The following is a 15,563-nucleotide window of genomic DNA, read 5'->3' on the forward strand; positions in this document are numbered from 1 at the left end:
AATATACTTTCTCTCTCCTTTTTAAATTTTTTTAAAAATCTTTTTCCTTTATTAAAAATGCTGATTTGGGAAAGTAAAGTTTCATAACAAGGTTAAGCAAGTGAATCATATCTTATTTTAGAACTGGGCTCTTGATTTTCATCTGTGTCTCTTGCTTTGGATTCTTTATGCCAAACAAGTCACTGCAATACATTTAGAATCCTGCAGAGTTTAAGATATATGCTCATAATATTCTGTAATAATCAAATATTTAAAAATATTTTTATTTCAGATACTTACATTTCTGCTGAACTATGTAGAAATCAGTTAAGTGATGCAAAGAAGAAAAGATGGCTACACAGGTTGTTTTCTTAGAAAAAGAGAATATTTCTTTTTTTTTTTTTTTTTTTCTCCATGGCTAAATACAGGCTTCTCCTTATTTCTTTCTAGAGCCATATACAGCAGGACTTGCAAGCAAATTTACCTGAGGCAGGGAACACTGCAAAACCTATTGTTTTACAAAATGACAGAGGTCAAAGAGATCTCTGAAGGCTGCCTAATCCAATATCCTTGTTCAAAGCAGAGGCAACTATAGCAGGTGGCTCCGGTCAAGTTTTGAGTTCTCTCTGAAGATGGAGACCCCTAGATTTCTCTGAGCAACTTGCTCCAGTGTTCAATCACCTGTATAGTATGGAAGTTCTCTCATGGAATTACTTGTATCTTAAGTTGAGCTCCTTGCCTCCTGTCTTTTATTAGGCCATTGAGAAGAGTGCATTTAGACACACTGAAGAGATCCCCTCCAGATCTCCTTGTCTAAATGAAGAGTCTCAGCTCTGTCAGCCACTATTCACATATTGGATGTTCACATATTGGATCTTCATGCTTGTTTGATGAACTCCAGCATATCTCTGTCTCTCTTGCACTTGAGAGCCCAGAACTGGACCCAGCACTCCAGGTGTCTGTCACAAAGGCTGAGCTGAGGGAAGGATAACACCTATCAACCTGCTGGTTTTGCTCTGCCTGGTATAGCCCAGGAGTCTGTTATTCTTTGCTACAATAGCGCATTTCTGGCTTCTGGTCAACTTGTCCCGGTCAATAAGATCTCTTCAACACTGCTTTTCAATGGATTTACACTCAGTAAGAGAAGGGGTAAGGAGAATCTCCATTCTATATTGGATGTGGCAGGGAATGTAACCACTGAGGATAAGGAAAAGGCTGAGGTTCTCAATGCCCTCTTTATACCTGTCTTTAGAAGTCAGACCAGTTATCCTTGAGATACTCTACCCCCTAACCTGAAAGTCTTGGAAGAGGAGCGGAATAAAACTTCCCACAATTTGGGCAGAATCAGTTAGCGAACTACTACTCCACCTGGACTGCCACAAGTCCATGGGGCTGGAGAGGATGCACGTGAGATTGCTAAGGGAGTTGGCAGAGATGATAGCTAAATTGCTTTCCACCATCTATGGTTCCTGGTCAGCAGAGAGGTCACAGAGGTTTGGAGGCATGCCTATGTGACTTCCATCTATGAGAATGATTGTAAGGAGGATCCAGGGAACAACCGGCCTGCCAGCCTGGCCTTGGTGCCAGGAAGGTTATAGAGCAGATCATCTTGATGGAGATCACACAGTATGTATGGTACAGTCAGGGGACCAGGCCTAGCCAGCATGGATTCAGGAAACACAGGTCCTGCTTGACCAACCTGATCTCCTTCTATGATCTAGTGACCCACCTGGTGATTGAGGGAAGGGCTGTTGACATGGTCTACCTGGACTTCAGCAAAGCTTTCAACGTTGTTTCCTGTGGTATTCTCCTGAAGAAGCTGGTAGCCCATGGCTTGGACTGATACACTCTTTGCTGGGTAAAGGACTGGCTGGTTGGCCAGGCCCAGAGAATGGTGGTAAATGGAAGCTCATTCAGCTGGTGACTGGTCATGAGTGGTGTTCCCCAGGGGTTGGTACTGGGGCCTGTTTTTTTCAGTGTCTTTATTGATGACCTGGATGAAGGCATTGAGTACACCCTAGATAAGTCTGCAGATGACACCAGGCTGGCAGGAAGTGTGGATCTGCCAGGGAATGGGAAGGCTCTACAGAGCAATCTGAACAGGGTGGATAGCTGGGCTGAGGCAAATGAGATGAAGTTCAAGAGGACCTAATGCTAGGTCCTGCACTTATCACCATACTTATCAGAAGTTTAGCAGAAATCATAATCAATGTACTAAAAAAATCTATTGCAATTTTTTGGGGAAAAAAAAACCAACACATTTTTCTAGGGGCAAACTTAACAGCACGCATAAACTGAGACGCAGAGCTGTATCACTCCTTTTCCTCTCTCATTACACTACACTCCCTCCTGCCTGTGAACAAAGACCTCTGTAAGGTAAGAGTCACAACAGGTGGTAAACACTCCAACATTTAAGGGCTTGTTTAGATGGTAAATGGAACCAATCCAATTAGATCTGTTGTAAATCACACCCTCAGCATTTCAGCAGTAGTTAGCATGAGACACAGATTTCAGAGCCATTTCAGTGCAACTTAATGTGATTTCGTTTATCAGTTTAATTTACAACAAAATGAGCGTTTACAAACAGATCACAATCAAAATATTGTGAATTAGAATGCAGATATTTCTTTTCATTTTAGTTACCACATAGACTAAACCTAAGACTTAATAAACAGATGCATACACGTACAGAATTATCACTAGTTCACTGGGAAGACAATTACAGATTACTCAGTGTTGCCAATTAGTAAACCAGCAGGAAAAAAATCTACAGATAGAAGTAAAGCAGAATGGTTCACAAAATGCATACCATTTATTTTATGTGAGAAAAGTCATAACTAGTGCTGTATAGCATCTTATCAAGAGCACCAATGAACATCAGGTTCTTATATGTTTTCCAACTTATAGCATTACACGTAAGATATAGGGAAGAAAATCTCATCACTGCATTTCATTAGATGTTTAGCAAAGATTCTCAGAAAAGACCTATGTCACTTTGAGATGCATTATCAGCAACTGACAAATTAGTGAGGTTTTATGCTAATGCATTACATGACTACTCAGGAACACTGCAAACAAGTTTCTGCAGGACTTACAAACAAATCAGTGTTACTCTATACACAGCCCTCTTAAGGTTTCTATCAGCATTTGTGTTGTCTTGCTAAGTCAGTGCAAGCATGCAAAAGCAAGCAAATCTTTATCCCTGCATATTCATCAGAAAGTTATCAAATAAGTTCCTGTCAGTACTCAACAGAAAATTTAGCCCCACTAAGCTCATTCAGCCAGGGAGTGGAAACTGTGCTGCACTTGGTCAATAACAAACAGGCAGCATGACTTGAAATTCCAATATTGATCCCCTCCACAAATGACCAGTAATTTACATGCCATCCAGTCACAAAGAACTTTGAGGGAACTGCAGCCAACTGAGAGATGCTGCATAAAGAGACGTAGCGAGATTCAAACAAGCAATTGATTCAGCTTTGATACATACATGGCTAATGCAACATCTGGATTACTTTCACTTTCCTGTCCGCAAGCGGGACTGTTTCCCATGGAACAAGTACAGCCCAAGCAATGGCATGGAGGAGCTTTCTATGTCAGGGAATCCTATGCACTACCCTTAGTCAGGTACAGCTAATAAATGCACAAATATTCAAAATATCACTGCCCTCCTCTTAGAAACCAGCACATAATGCACAAAATACCTGGGTGACTCTTGTGGATATCCTATCTTATATCTCCCAGGGCTTAAACATAAAGATCTGGGTGAGATTTTGCCACCCCATAATTAAGTTGTATTGTTGGATGCTGGCTCAGTATCTAAACACGTGGAAAGGGATATAGTTACTCTCTGTAAATATAGCAAAGAAGAAGAATAAGAGGAGAGGAAAGGAGAGTGTAAAGACAATGTTGGCACAGGAACAGGGAAGAGTCAGCCAGAAGTATGTTTAGATAGCAGCAGAAAAAAAAAAAAAAAAAAAAAACCAAAGGTCATGAGCTTCCAAAGAGATTCTGAGGCATATTTTGCATGAAAATAGCAAGGGAAAACCCTTTCCTCACTTTTCACATGGAACTTCATCAGTTGATGCCAAGCATGATACAATGCAGTTACTTGGGAACAAGTATTGGGGACAGTTTGGGAATGTCCCTCTACTCCTGTCAAAGCTTGTGTGCATACACAGATGTAGATGCAGATTTGTTGTATGTAGAAAGATGTGATTTGGGAGAGTAAACAGTTACCTTTACAAAGGTAAATGTATTTCCTTAATGAAAAAAATCAGCAACTGAGAGTCACCTACATAAGCAACTGTGTTATAACATTGGCTGGTGCTTTTTCAAAACATTGGCATGTTGTTGTCATGCAGCTATTATGAAGAAGTCACACTGTGAAGCAAGAAGCCTTCCTGCAAACTAGGATGGGAAGCATAGAAATCAGCTGCAGTTTTTTCACTGCAGGAGTTTCTATAAAGAAAAAAATCTGATCATCGGTTTTGCACACACTAAGAAAAATTCAGTTTGCAAACAATGAACATCCTTTGTGTTCAGCGTTGGCAAAGCAATTGATTCTAGTTTGAGATTGGACCTGTGCCACTGCAAAAGCAGTTCATCTTTTCTCTTCTGAAAAGTATTGTAATGAAGAGCTTCAACTGAGGGGATTTTTATCATGAGACTCAGGTTATGACTTCTTTCAATTTCTCTCACTTCACAAAGCAAAATGTATGGAATCCATCATTCCAGTATATTGAGAAATAAAGTAACTCTGAGACACCACAGAAAATGTTAGGACTTGTTATATAACAAACAACTAACTTCAAATATGCTTCTACCTTCCTACTTTCTTCAGCAAAATTCAGGAACACATTAGGAGGGAACGGTTTACCACTGCATGAATACAAATACTGAGGCAAAATTTGACTGCCTTAAAAAAAAAAACATCTTTCTGAACCAAAAGATTCAATGGATATTTCCTCCAGCAAGTTTCAGTATGCGTGGTTTACATTTGGTGGAACAACACAGAAAACCCCATCTCGTTATTAGACAAAGAACAGGGTCACATAAATGGAAAACATACTTAGTGTGCAAGAGAGCTTTTCTTTTGAACTCTTATGTGTTCAAGTGCTCACACTCTCTCCCAGAGGAGTAACCTTTTATGTCCAAGCAAGCAGGATGAGATCACTTGGAAAATCTGGCCTTTAAATGGCATCTTTGTGATAAAGAATGAGAAATTCCCTATAAAAATGGGAACCTTACTACTGATTTTCTGAGCATAAAGGCTTATTTTATTTTATTTTTCCCCCCAACTGTATCAGCATGTCTAATCAAAAATTTCACTTCTCCCTGCAAACCTTGCATATCTCATATCCTCAGACCATCTTGACTAGAACAACCTCACTGCATTAGAAAAGACTGGCAGCCTTAAAACTTGACAGACGTTTCTTTTTAACACCTTTTTATACGAAAGCAATAACAGCAGGTAGTAAACCAACACTGCCACACAGCATGGTGTAGGAAGGAAGTGCTATAAACCCTATCACAATTATTTTAGTGAAAGACAAAGCCATCATTAGTGCTGTATTGATCAATCTCTCCTTCCCATCTCCACTGTTTGGAAGTTCATTCACATTATTATTACTGTTCCAGACAGTATTATTATGACAGACATACATTATACAATAAGAGGCTTTGGTATAATTGACATCTGAAGCACCAGGGAGCTTGAATGTTTGCTACTGGTTAGTATGTGGTCTCCAGAGGGAGACTTTCCTTCTCACAAAAGGGGCTATCACACAGTCATTGCAGTGTGTAAATCAAATCCTCAGTGACTGCTGTTTTTTCATTACTTGTCTGTGACCTGGAACTAAATCTTTGCAACACTGTATTGCTGATTATCCACTTCTGGAACCCAAAACAATGCACCACAACCGTGAACCAATATCTACACATGGGGTAAAGCAAATGACCTACCTGGGTTAAAGCAACAGAAGCTTGTTTATTTTTTAGAGGAAACTGAGAATATAATCCCACTCTTTGGGCTCTAGATGCTGTGGAAAATCTCTGACTGCCATGCACAGATGGGCACAAGCCAGACACAGGAAACACAAGTAGATTTAAAGCATCTCACCCCTCAACCAAATTAGACTTTTGCCAGAGATGGTTGTTAAAAGATCCGCATGTTGCACATTAAAGGCTATGTCAAAATAAAAGACAGCAATTTACATAGGGTTTGTTCTACAAGCAATAAGTGCAGTGAGGAAGCCCTGGCAGTGGGACTGAACAGGAGGTTCAGGAGATTCAGGCTCCCCACAGGAGGTTATGCACTGAATGTGGAGTGAGCAAAATCAGGTCACAGCCCCTAGATGACACATGAGAAAGACCGATTCTAATGTCTGTCCAGGGCCAGCTCCCACTAGTGGCAATGATTTATAAGAGGGAACTGAGCCCACAGCACTCTCCTCAACATTTACCATGAGGTGGGGAAATTCTGTTGAATACCTCCAAATCGACAAACATATTCCACCAAGTTCACACACTGTGTGAACAAGCTTGAGGAAGAAATCCACCCACACACCATTTGCATGGCTTCATAAGCCCAAAGGCCCCTCGATCGCTCATTTAAACAGTGACTCCCCACTCACAGCAGGCTCCCTGGGTGACTATCAGCTTCCTACCCTGCCTGCACCAGCTAGAGAGCGATGCATGCCTTCATTCCCTGTTGCTATCATGGCTTCAAGGAAATGCCACAAATTGGTACAGATCACAGCCAGTTATTCTTAAGGTGGGACCTGAAACAGCTCTGCCAACACTGGAACTGAGAATAGGAGAAGGAGAATAGGAGAAGTCTGAGCAAGCAGCAGCTGTCCTAGTGCACCCCAGCCTGTACCTCTGTGGAGGTTAACTTTCCCTAGGATGCACAAGGGAATGTTATTCATTCGGGTTATTCACCCTCATGCAGCCCTTTTCAACAAGTCTGCTTTCCTCTCCAAAAATACAACCTTCACCCTTCCCTCAACTAGGCACAAATGAAGCAACTAGGCAGCATGAATCAGCTCTCCCCTTCATGTCAAGCTGATCCAAAGCTTGATAACATACTCTGTCAACCAGAGCAAGAAACAAAGGCCACTTTATCTAGAAACTGGCAGTTACCAGCTGCAACTTGCCAGGGGGAAAAGCCAGGACTGTATGTGAGGAACAAACCTCAGGACAGAGTAATGTCAGGCACAGGCATATATAGGATAAGAGCTCAGCAGACAGGGACTTGGGGGTGCAGGTGACATCAGCTCAGCAGGAGCCAGCAGTGTGCCCAGCAGCCAAGGGGCAAAACACATTCCAGGGTGCGTTAAACACAGCACAGACAGCTGGTCAAAAAAGGTTTCCCCACTGTATGTAGTGATGGTGCAACCTCACCTTGAATATTGTGCACAGTTCTGGACTCCACAATATAAAAAGGATGTTAAGGTCCTTGAAAGCATCTAGAGGGCATACTAAAGCTGATAACAGGACTGATAGGCGTGTCCTGTGAGGAGTGGCTGATAACACCTGGATTGTTCAGGCCGGAGAAGAGGAGGCCCAGAGGTGACCTCATGGCTCTCTGCAGCTCCGTGAGGAGGGGGAGCAGAGAGAAGTGCCAGGCTCTGCTCCTGGTCCCCGGTGGCAGGATGAGAATGGCACAGAGCTGCCAGGGGAGGATCAGCCTGGGCACTGGGAAACATTTTTCTGTGCCATGAAGGTGTTCAAACACTGGAGAAGTTTTCCTAGAGAGCTGGTTGATGCCCCGTGCCTGCCACTGTTAAAGGGACATTGGGACAATGCCCTCATTAATATGCTTTAAATTTTGGTTAGCCTTGAAGTGGTTAGGCAGTTGGACTTGGTCTTTGAAGGTCCCTTTCAACAAAACTGTTTTACAGACAAGCAGCACTGTCCTAGTCCTTTGCTAAAGAGAAAGAGGAGAGATGACTAACAGAGTTCATTTAGGAAGAGATGAGAAAACAAAAGACCTGGCTGTCATAAGGAAAGTGTTGGGGTCAGGCTTTGCCAATCACTACCAGACCCCTTGACTCTCTGTGACAACAGTGAATGATACAGGCACATACTCAAATGAGGAGATTATCCAGCAGCCCCCATACATCAAGCTGAGAGTGTGAACATTTGCTTTCAAAATATAGGAAAGCCAAGCAAATAAGCCTCAACACTTAGTACTAAAGCAAAACAATGGAAGTCATGGCCCTGAAATCTCAGTGGTACTCTCCTGCAATTGTTTCAAACTAGGCTCATCTTATTCACCTGTTTTTGTATTCGACAAGAAGAGATGAATTTATCTGCTGCCTGTGATGTCAGCTTAAGAGGTCTATTTAGGACACTGTCATAATTCTTGTCCTTTTTTGCTAATGGTTGCATGCCTTTGATTAAAACCTGCATGGTGCATTAAAGGCTAAAACAGATGATGAATGCCATGTAGTACTTTGTGTTAGATCAGAGTTGATTAGAATTTTTGACGATCCAGCAGCTAGAAGAGGAAACTGCTTAAGTAGTGAAAATACTCAGCTGTTACTGTTGTAGGAGGCTGTGGATTTAGTTCGACATGAGATACAAAACAGTAACAAAATGGACAATGTACTCTCTTGGTCTGAAGTCTGTGAATGGCTTTATTATCACAAGAGTTCCATAAAGAAAAGCTGGTGAATTAATTAGTCCAAATATTTGTAAGACTTCTTGCTTGTTTTCAAGTGGGCAGCCCTCCCCCACCAACACCACAGTTTCAGAGCTGGATGCTAGTTAGCATATTTTTCATCACTTGAAATATTAAAGAAGACCATTTTAAACAAATAAGGAAACAACAAAGCAGTGTAGCAAAAGTTAAAGATATCAGACCCACGTACGTATCACAGCAGCATCCAGACAGATACCTTTAGTAATCTCTGCCAGCACACCAGTTAATCAAAACACTATTGCTGCTCTGAGTGAAAAGATTTGGATGAACAGGACAGACAAGTTGCAGAAGAGGAAGTTGCATGATTAAGCAGTGGTGGCAGAAAGCTGGCAGCATGGGCAGATCAAAGTTGAAGCAGATAAGGTTCACTTTCTAAGGTGATCCAAAATTCGTTAGGAGAGTGCACAGAAAAAGCTCTTTGAAGGGGAATGGAAAGAAAGAGTTGGAGATAATGGAAGAGAGGGAGGAAAAAAACAAATTGTTTTATGGTTCTGTCTCCAAACAAATAGTGTGGAATTCATGTGCTTTTTGATGGTCTGATAATTTAAAGAATGTCAGGACTTTTCTTGTATGTGACTTTTAGAGATACCTCCCTCTATTAAACAATTTTCTTAAAAATGCAAATCCTCAGTAACTTTAATGGGATTCTTTCTAGAAAAAAAAAAGAAAAAAGAAAAAGGAAAAAATGCAGTTGATGCAGCCATTTTGCAAGACTGGGCACAAGTTACTAGTTTGCTATTTGTAATACAGCTGCTAAATATGATCAATGGACTTTCTAGTGCAAATTGCTTTACTAACTGTCTCAGCCTTTCCAGTTCAGCAGCGCACTGTTATTACATTTGTTTCTTTTGCAGTTAATGCCTTGCATATACACTTCTAATCTAGATGGTGGCACTCAATGGATGGCTAAAGTAGAGAGTCAAAGAGAATTTAAATCACGATACTTCCACTACGGCTTTATAGAAGTGTCAGATTCAGGAAGACATCATATTGAAGAAGTATCCATACCTTCAGGTATTCTATTGTCCGAGCATTGTACTTAGAATCATACGTATGTAAATTTGGAATAATCCACTAAAGCTCCTCCTAGATTGATGATGGAAAAGTTGGGTAGAAAGTACACTTGGATAAGTCCAAAAGTAGTAGGGCAAAGCCTCAAAGGCCACAGAAAATATAACACTTCTAGTGGTACCGCATAAAAAACACTACCACAGCTGAAAGAATACTGTAGCTAGTCCAGGTTTAAAGAGGATATGGGTTCCAGAGATCTGAATCCTCCAGAACAAACACCTGGCTCACCACATGAATCGATATAAGTCCTTTCTCATGCAAGTTTTTGCTTCAGTCCCAGACAGAGTATGTTGACCTGGCAGCAGTGTTTCTCTCCTATGTTTACTTCATCCTTCACAAATCTTACTTGGATGATTCTCTCCAAGGCAAGACACTTTGCTTGTGCAACCCATCAAGACGTTGGTTCCCAAGGAAGAAGGAAGTCATCACAAGGCTTAGTTATCTTAAGTAATTATTCATCACTTTGCAGGACATCCAGTCATGTGTAGGTCGTTGTTAGCCAGGAAATCTCCAGTCAAAGTGTATTATCACTTCTATCCAGCCACTCTCTTTCTGAAGTTGGCTGCTGTAATCAGGAAAAAAAAAACACAGCTGCATTTCTATCTTCAAAGCAGGAAAAGTGGGACTAGTGTTATCTTCCAAACATATATTCTTTCCCAGTTTCTGCTACCCACAACTTTGTTGCAGCAGATTACGTGTTTAAGATGCATAAGTGGAAGGGAAGTCCTCTTAGAAGGAAAAAGAAAAGTGCACAGAACTGCAAAGTACATCACAGGCATCAATGATAGCTTGAAACAAAACTAGTATGACAAGCCAAAGGAGTAACTAAATAATCTCATCTGTTATGGAGATAATTCATTTTGATTCCCAAAAACTGTATCGTATTTTATGTGTATTTGCACTGTGCTGTGATTAAGTGTTCTTTCCTCTTCGTGTTTGAAAGGGAACATACTCCAAAGGCACACTATCTAGATTACATGGACCCATATAAGTTTTGCAGTCTTCAGAGCATCCCACTTTGATCTCAGAAGATGATTGTTGGAGCCCCCACAGAGCAAAAAAATAGCACAGGAGGGTCTTCTCATTGATATACACATAAGGAAAGCTCGTGAGATTCCTGTGAAATTGCTTTGGTTTAGATTTTTTTTCTCAAGTGTTTCATTTCAACTATAAATAGAAAATAGAATCTCATGACAAAGATGTAGTTGACATAGTGTGCAATTTATCATCTGTGAGCACATTTCAGAGTACTTGTCTCAAAGCTGACATGCTGTGTGGACTGTGGAATATGACTATTTTAATATATTCCATGACAAATGCAAGCAAAAGTAGCTGGGGTGCAAACAATCCACAAAGAAAATTCTCTATTGGCTCTCCTGATCTGACTCCTTTGTGACAGCAGATAACCTTGTGAAGTCAAAATTGTTCCAGCATAAATGGAAAAAGCAATGCTCCTCTGGCTTACTTCCCACCGTGCTTTTGTTGTAACTTGTTAATACCCATTCCTGGTAGCAAACTGTTTAATATATTCAACTACTTCCCCACCTATAAAAATACTACAGACATGCAAATAATTATTAGCATATATGTAGACAGCTACAGAAGTAAACAAACTAACATAAATAAAAATGAAAGGACTGGATTCCGAGGCTGTAGCTCCTCTCCACAGTATTTTAATTCTGGGAACAGTTTCCAGCAAGAACAAAACAGAATGCTTTACAGTGGGTCGCTTATGCTAAAACATTCATATTCTTCCATATCTCAAACAGCAGGCCCATGGGTATAAATCCAAGTTTTACTCTACTAGAACCAGCGTAATTCAAAGAGAAGTTGACCTCATCTGCTAAAACCCTATATAACATGTCAAGGACTGTCAGTAATTTAGGGCAACAGTACCTGGGAGGTGAAGTGCCCAACCTTGGGGAGTAGGTCACTTACTTAAATGGGGGCTATTACTGGAAAAAGCTCTCACTTCAGCCCACTGGCATTTTGGCCTTTGTGACCATGTTGTATTGAATGTAGTCAGGTTTTCACAAATAATTTCTTTTCTTGTACGTGCTCTGTGAAGCTTCAAATTCATTACTTTACCACAGATTAATGGCCAGGCAGTTTAAAGGCTCCCACTTCCCCTCCAAGCCACTTTCCAGCTTTCTGCGATGAAGCTGGCTCCAGCAGACATCTTTGGATTTGCACAGGGGTATCTGATAGCAGACCTTGGCCCACTAAGATTTTGGTTTACAACTTCCAATATAAATGAAAACAACAGCAGACACCAGTTCATATAAAACAAGGCCCTGTCCAATATTTGCCCATTTTGCCTCTGCTTCCTCTAGTACCTTCTTCTCTTAATCAAATCACACTAACTCCTGCAACTGTAAACAGCAGTACCCTTATACTCCAGTGGACCAACCGCCAGGGGGCAATGGAATACCCTCGACTGCATCACATCTTGCAGCTGGAGCATCTAGGCCCCCGTGTTGAGATGAAAAAGCTGCTGTAGTTAGTCTTCCAGAAACATATTTAGCACCTGCCGTGAGGTGGCCTCGGTACATTTTAAGATCAGATCCAGTTTGTGCTCCTGCTCAGCCTTACAAGAAGAGTCTCCAACTGAAATTTCTCTCCTTACACTGGTCAAACCATCAAAGGTAACAGTTGCCAGAGTTGTAATGAACAAAAAATTATCAGTGACCTCAAAGCCAAAGCCACTGGAGAAATGTTACCCAATCAGCCCCATTCCCATTCCTGCATCTCTGTGCAGCTCAGGCAAGGGAGAGATCCAAGTTCAGACTGTGTCACCCATGACATGGCTTGTTCAAATGATTTTGATGTCACTCCACAGGAAATTGTGAAGTTCTCTAGGCACACGATATAATACAGTTTGATAGTTTTCACTCCTCTGAGGTGGTTTTCTACTCTTCCACATCTATTACATGCAAATGGTAGTTTTGAAGACCAGTCAGAGGCTAAGAATTGGCTATACTTTCACTGTTTCCAGACTTTGCACAGAAATGTGTGTTATATACTGGTGGTTTCATATCACCTTCCAACATTTTATAACTCTGAAAAGTGACATATGGTCATTGATTAACCACAGATAAAAAATGGATCTTGCATTTGTGGATGATTAAGGCATATGAAATAGGAGCTTATTTTCTAATGACACCATTTAATCATCATTTTGGGTATTAAAAACTTCTAAGAGGGATTCTAAGTGGCAACTACAAGATTCGGGTGCCCTAGGTGAATTATGTTTGGCCTAATCCAGAAGCTAACTGTTTCCATTTATATTATGAGAGCACTCTGAATCAGCTGCCTATGATGTCAGTCCATATGTTCAGAGGATTTGGGGGTAGAATATGCATATACACAGCATGAAAGAAGAACATATGTTCTACACATGCATATATGACCTGAGAGTAGGTGGCTTATAGCTTTCTAGCTATGCTGGTGTCAGCGCTGCATTACACTATAACAAGCTCAAAACACTCACACAGCATCCAGGTATCAATAAAATGTTCCCTTCATTTTTTTTTTCCACTAATCTGGAATCTGATCTTGCAAAGGTGTTGAAGTCCATGGAAGTCAAGGCGATTTCACAACTACACCAAATCAGCATTTTAGTCACATTAAAACTATTTCATTAATACAAAGTCAAGGAATGAAGGCAAACATCGACCGTAAGTAATTAGAGTTTTAAAAAGCCAGTGTACTGCCTACTAGACAGTACCAAACAGAGCAAATTTTGCCTTCTAGGCATGATTCAGAAGGTTAGATTAACTTTCAACACTACTACATTGGTATTAATGATGGATATCTCAAAGACTGGCACTATGGTAGAGTTTGCATGCTTACCAGCGAAGGAGCAAATCTCCAACAGGTGCAAAAACAGAGCTCAAAAAACTCTGAGAGTGCTTTGGTCTTCTTAGAGAGGCTAGGATAAGATTTCTGTAAAAAGAAAGAAAGTGGTTGGGGTGTCTAAAAGATAGAGACTTAAGAAGTAGGGTGGGAGGGGAAGGAGAGAAAAACTGGAACTGGGATTTGGAACAAGTTTCTGTAAATGTTGCTTTAACTATTAATTGAGGAGTAAACATCGTATTAAATTCTTATGGAATACATGTATGAAAAGCAGTAGCACAAGTCAGATCTGCCCCATGTGGACGTTGTTTATGAAGCAGCCTCCTTGGAAATGTTCCTCAGACTTTTGACAAATGAACTTTCTGTAGGTTGTACATTTGAACACGGAATGCCTATTGTTTCCATCTGCCTTTGGCTTGTACAGTTCCTTGGGGGCTTAATACAGAGACAGACATTTAGTGGGAAGAAGGGCTTATTGAGTGGCAGAAGCACATTCTAGGAGAATGCACTAAGAGGAGAAAAAATACCACAAAACACCAACCAGTGGTTTCCACAGAAATGAAACCACCGCAGAAGAAAAATGCTCTTAAAAAAACACATACATTTTTCATGGAGTGGGCCTAAAGCACTTATTTATATTTCATCTCTGTATGACATGGTTTCGCTCATCTAATTCCATTTAGAACATTACAATTTTTGTTTCAAATGTCTCTGTGCTGAAATGTATTCTCTGAAGTGCCCTGAAGCTGCTGGTATTGTGAATGTTATCTAAATGACTCATTCGAATTTTTAAGGACAACTCAGCATAGAAATACTTTATTCTGATTTTCAATTATTTTGAAAGTTTTTAGTTTGAGTTGCAAAGAAGAAAGATGTAGACCAACAGATAGCATTTGTATGAAAACACACTATTGCCACTGTGTTCTGCTTTACGGGATGAAGCCAAACATATGCAAGAGCCATGCTTTCTCTTGATGTGCACACAGTGAATCTTGACTGCTTGCAGCATTCCTGCGAAGGCCATTTCATGAAAAATACAAACTTCTCTTTCTTTCTTTGGGAAACAAAAGACAAAAATCAAACACTGCTTCTTATATGATGTCTGTTTCTATTCTTCTGCAGTACGTTATTCTATAAATAGGAGAACTTCAACTTAGCAGTTCACGTACACATTGTCTTTGCACACATGCATACACCTGCATATGCCTGTATGGTGAAATCCTAGCTTCAGTGAAACTGACATTTTCATAGAATACTATTTATACTGCAATAATGTACACACAAACATTCACAAGTACTTGTCTGCACATATAGCACGTCAGGTTCTGGGCCCCTGAGCTACAACAGACTTTTTCAGCTGAAGTAGACAGGCTTAAGGGCAAACTTGTATGTTTTTGTAAAACAGGATTTGAACTCAGGAATAACTCACTGACATTGAAAAGCCATTGTAGAAATGATACTCCCATAGCAGTGACACACAGCAAGACATTAATTCATTTGCTACCTGGATACTTTAACTACAAAAAGAATACTCTAAATGAGTTAACCTATTTTATTTATTTATTTTTTTACACTGGTTGTTTCTGTACAGAGCCAGAAAGTGAATCAAAGGGGATGTCCTTCCAGACAGCACAGATTCACTTCTGAGATCAACCTATCAAACTGTATGTTTTTACATACGGAAATGTAAAATCTGAAGAGTATTTCTGTTTGAGCCCTACAATTACTCTAAAGAAACCTTGTGATCGGTAGAGACAGTGCTTCTCTCAGGCTGCCAAGACAAGCCCTCGGAAGGACTCAGGCCATTTTTCAGATCAGAAGATCATTCTTTCCTAAATAACCACACCAGCCTTAACAATCAGACAGTGTATACATACAAAATTCCTTAAAAATTATGGCCAGAAAGGATATCAGATGCACCTATTGTGTATTCAACAGATCATTAAACTGA

The sequence above is a fragment of the Cyrtonyx montezumae genome, unplaced genomic scaffold (assembly GCF_038088225.1).
Source record: "Cyrtonyx montezumae isolate F1298 unplaced genomic scaffold, pur_monq_1.0 scaffold_8, whole genome shotgun sequence".
NCBI classification, from domain to species: Eukaryota; Metazoa; Chordata; class Aves; order Galliformes; family Odontophoridae; genus Cyrtonyx; species Cyrtonyx montezumae.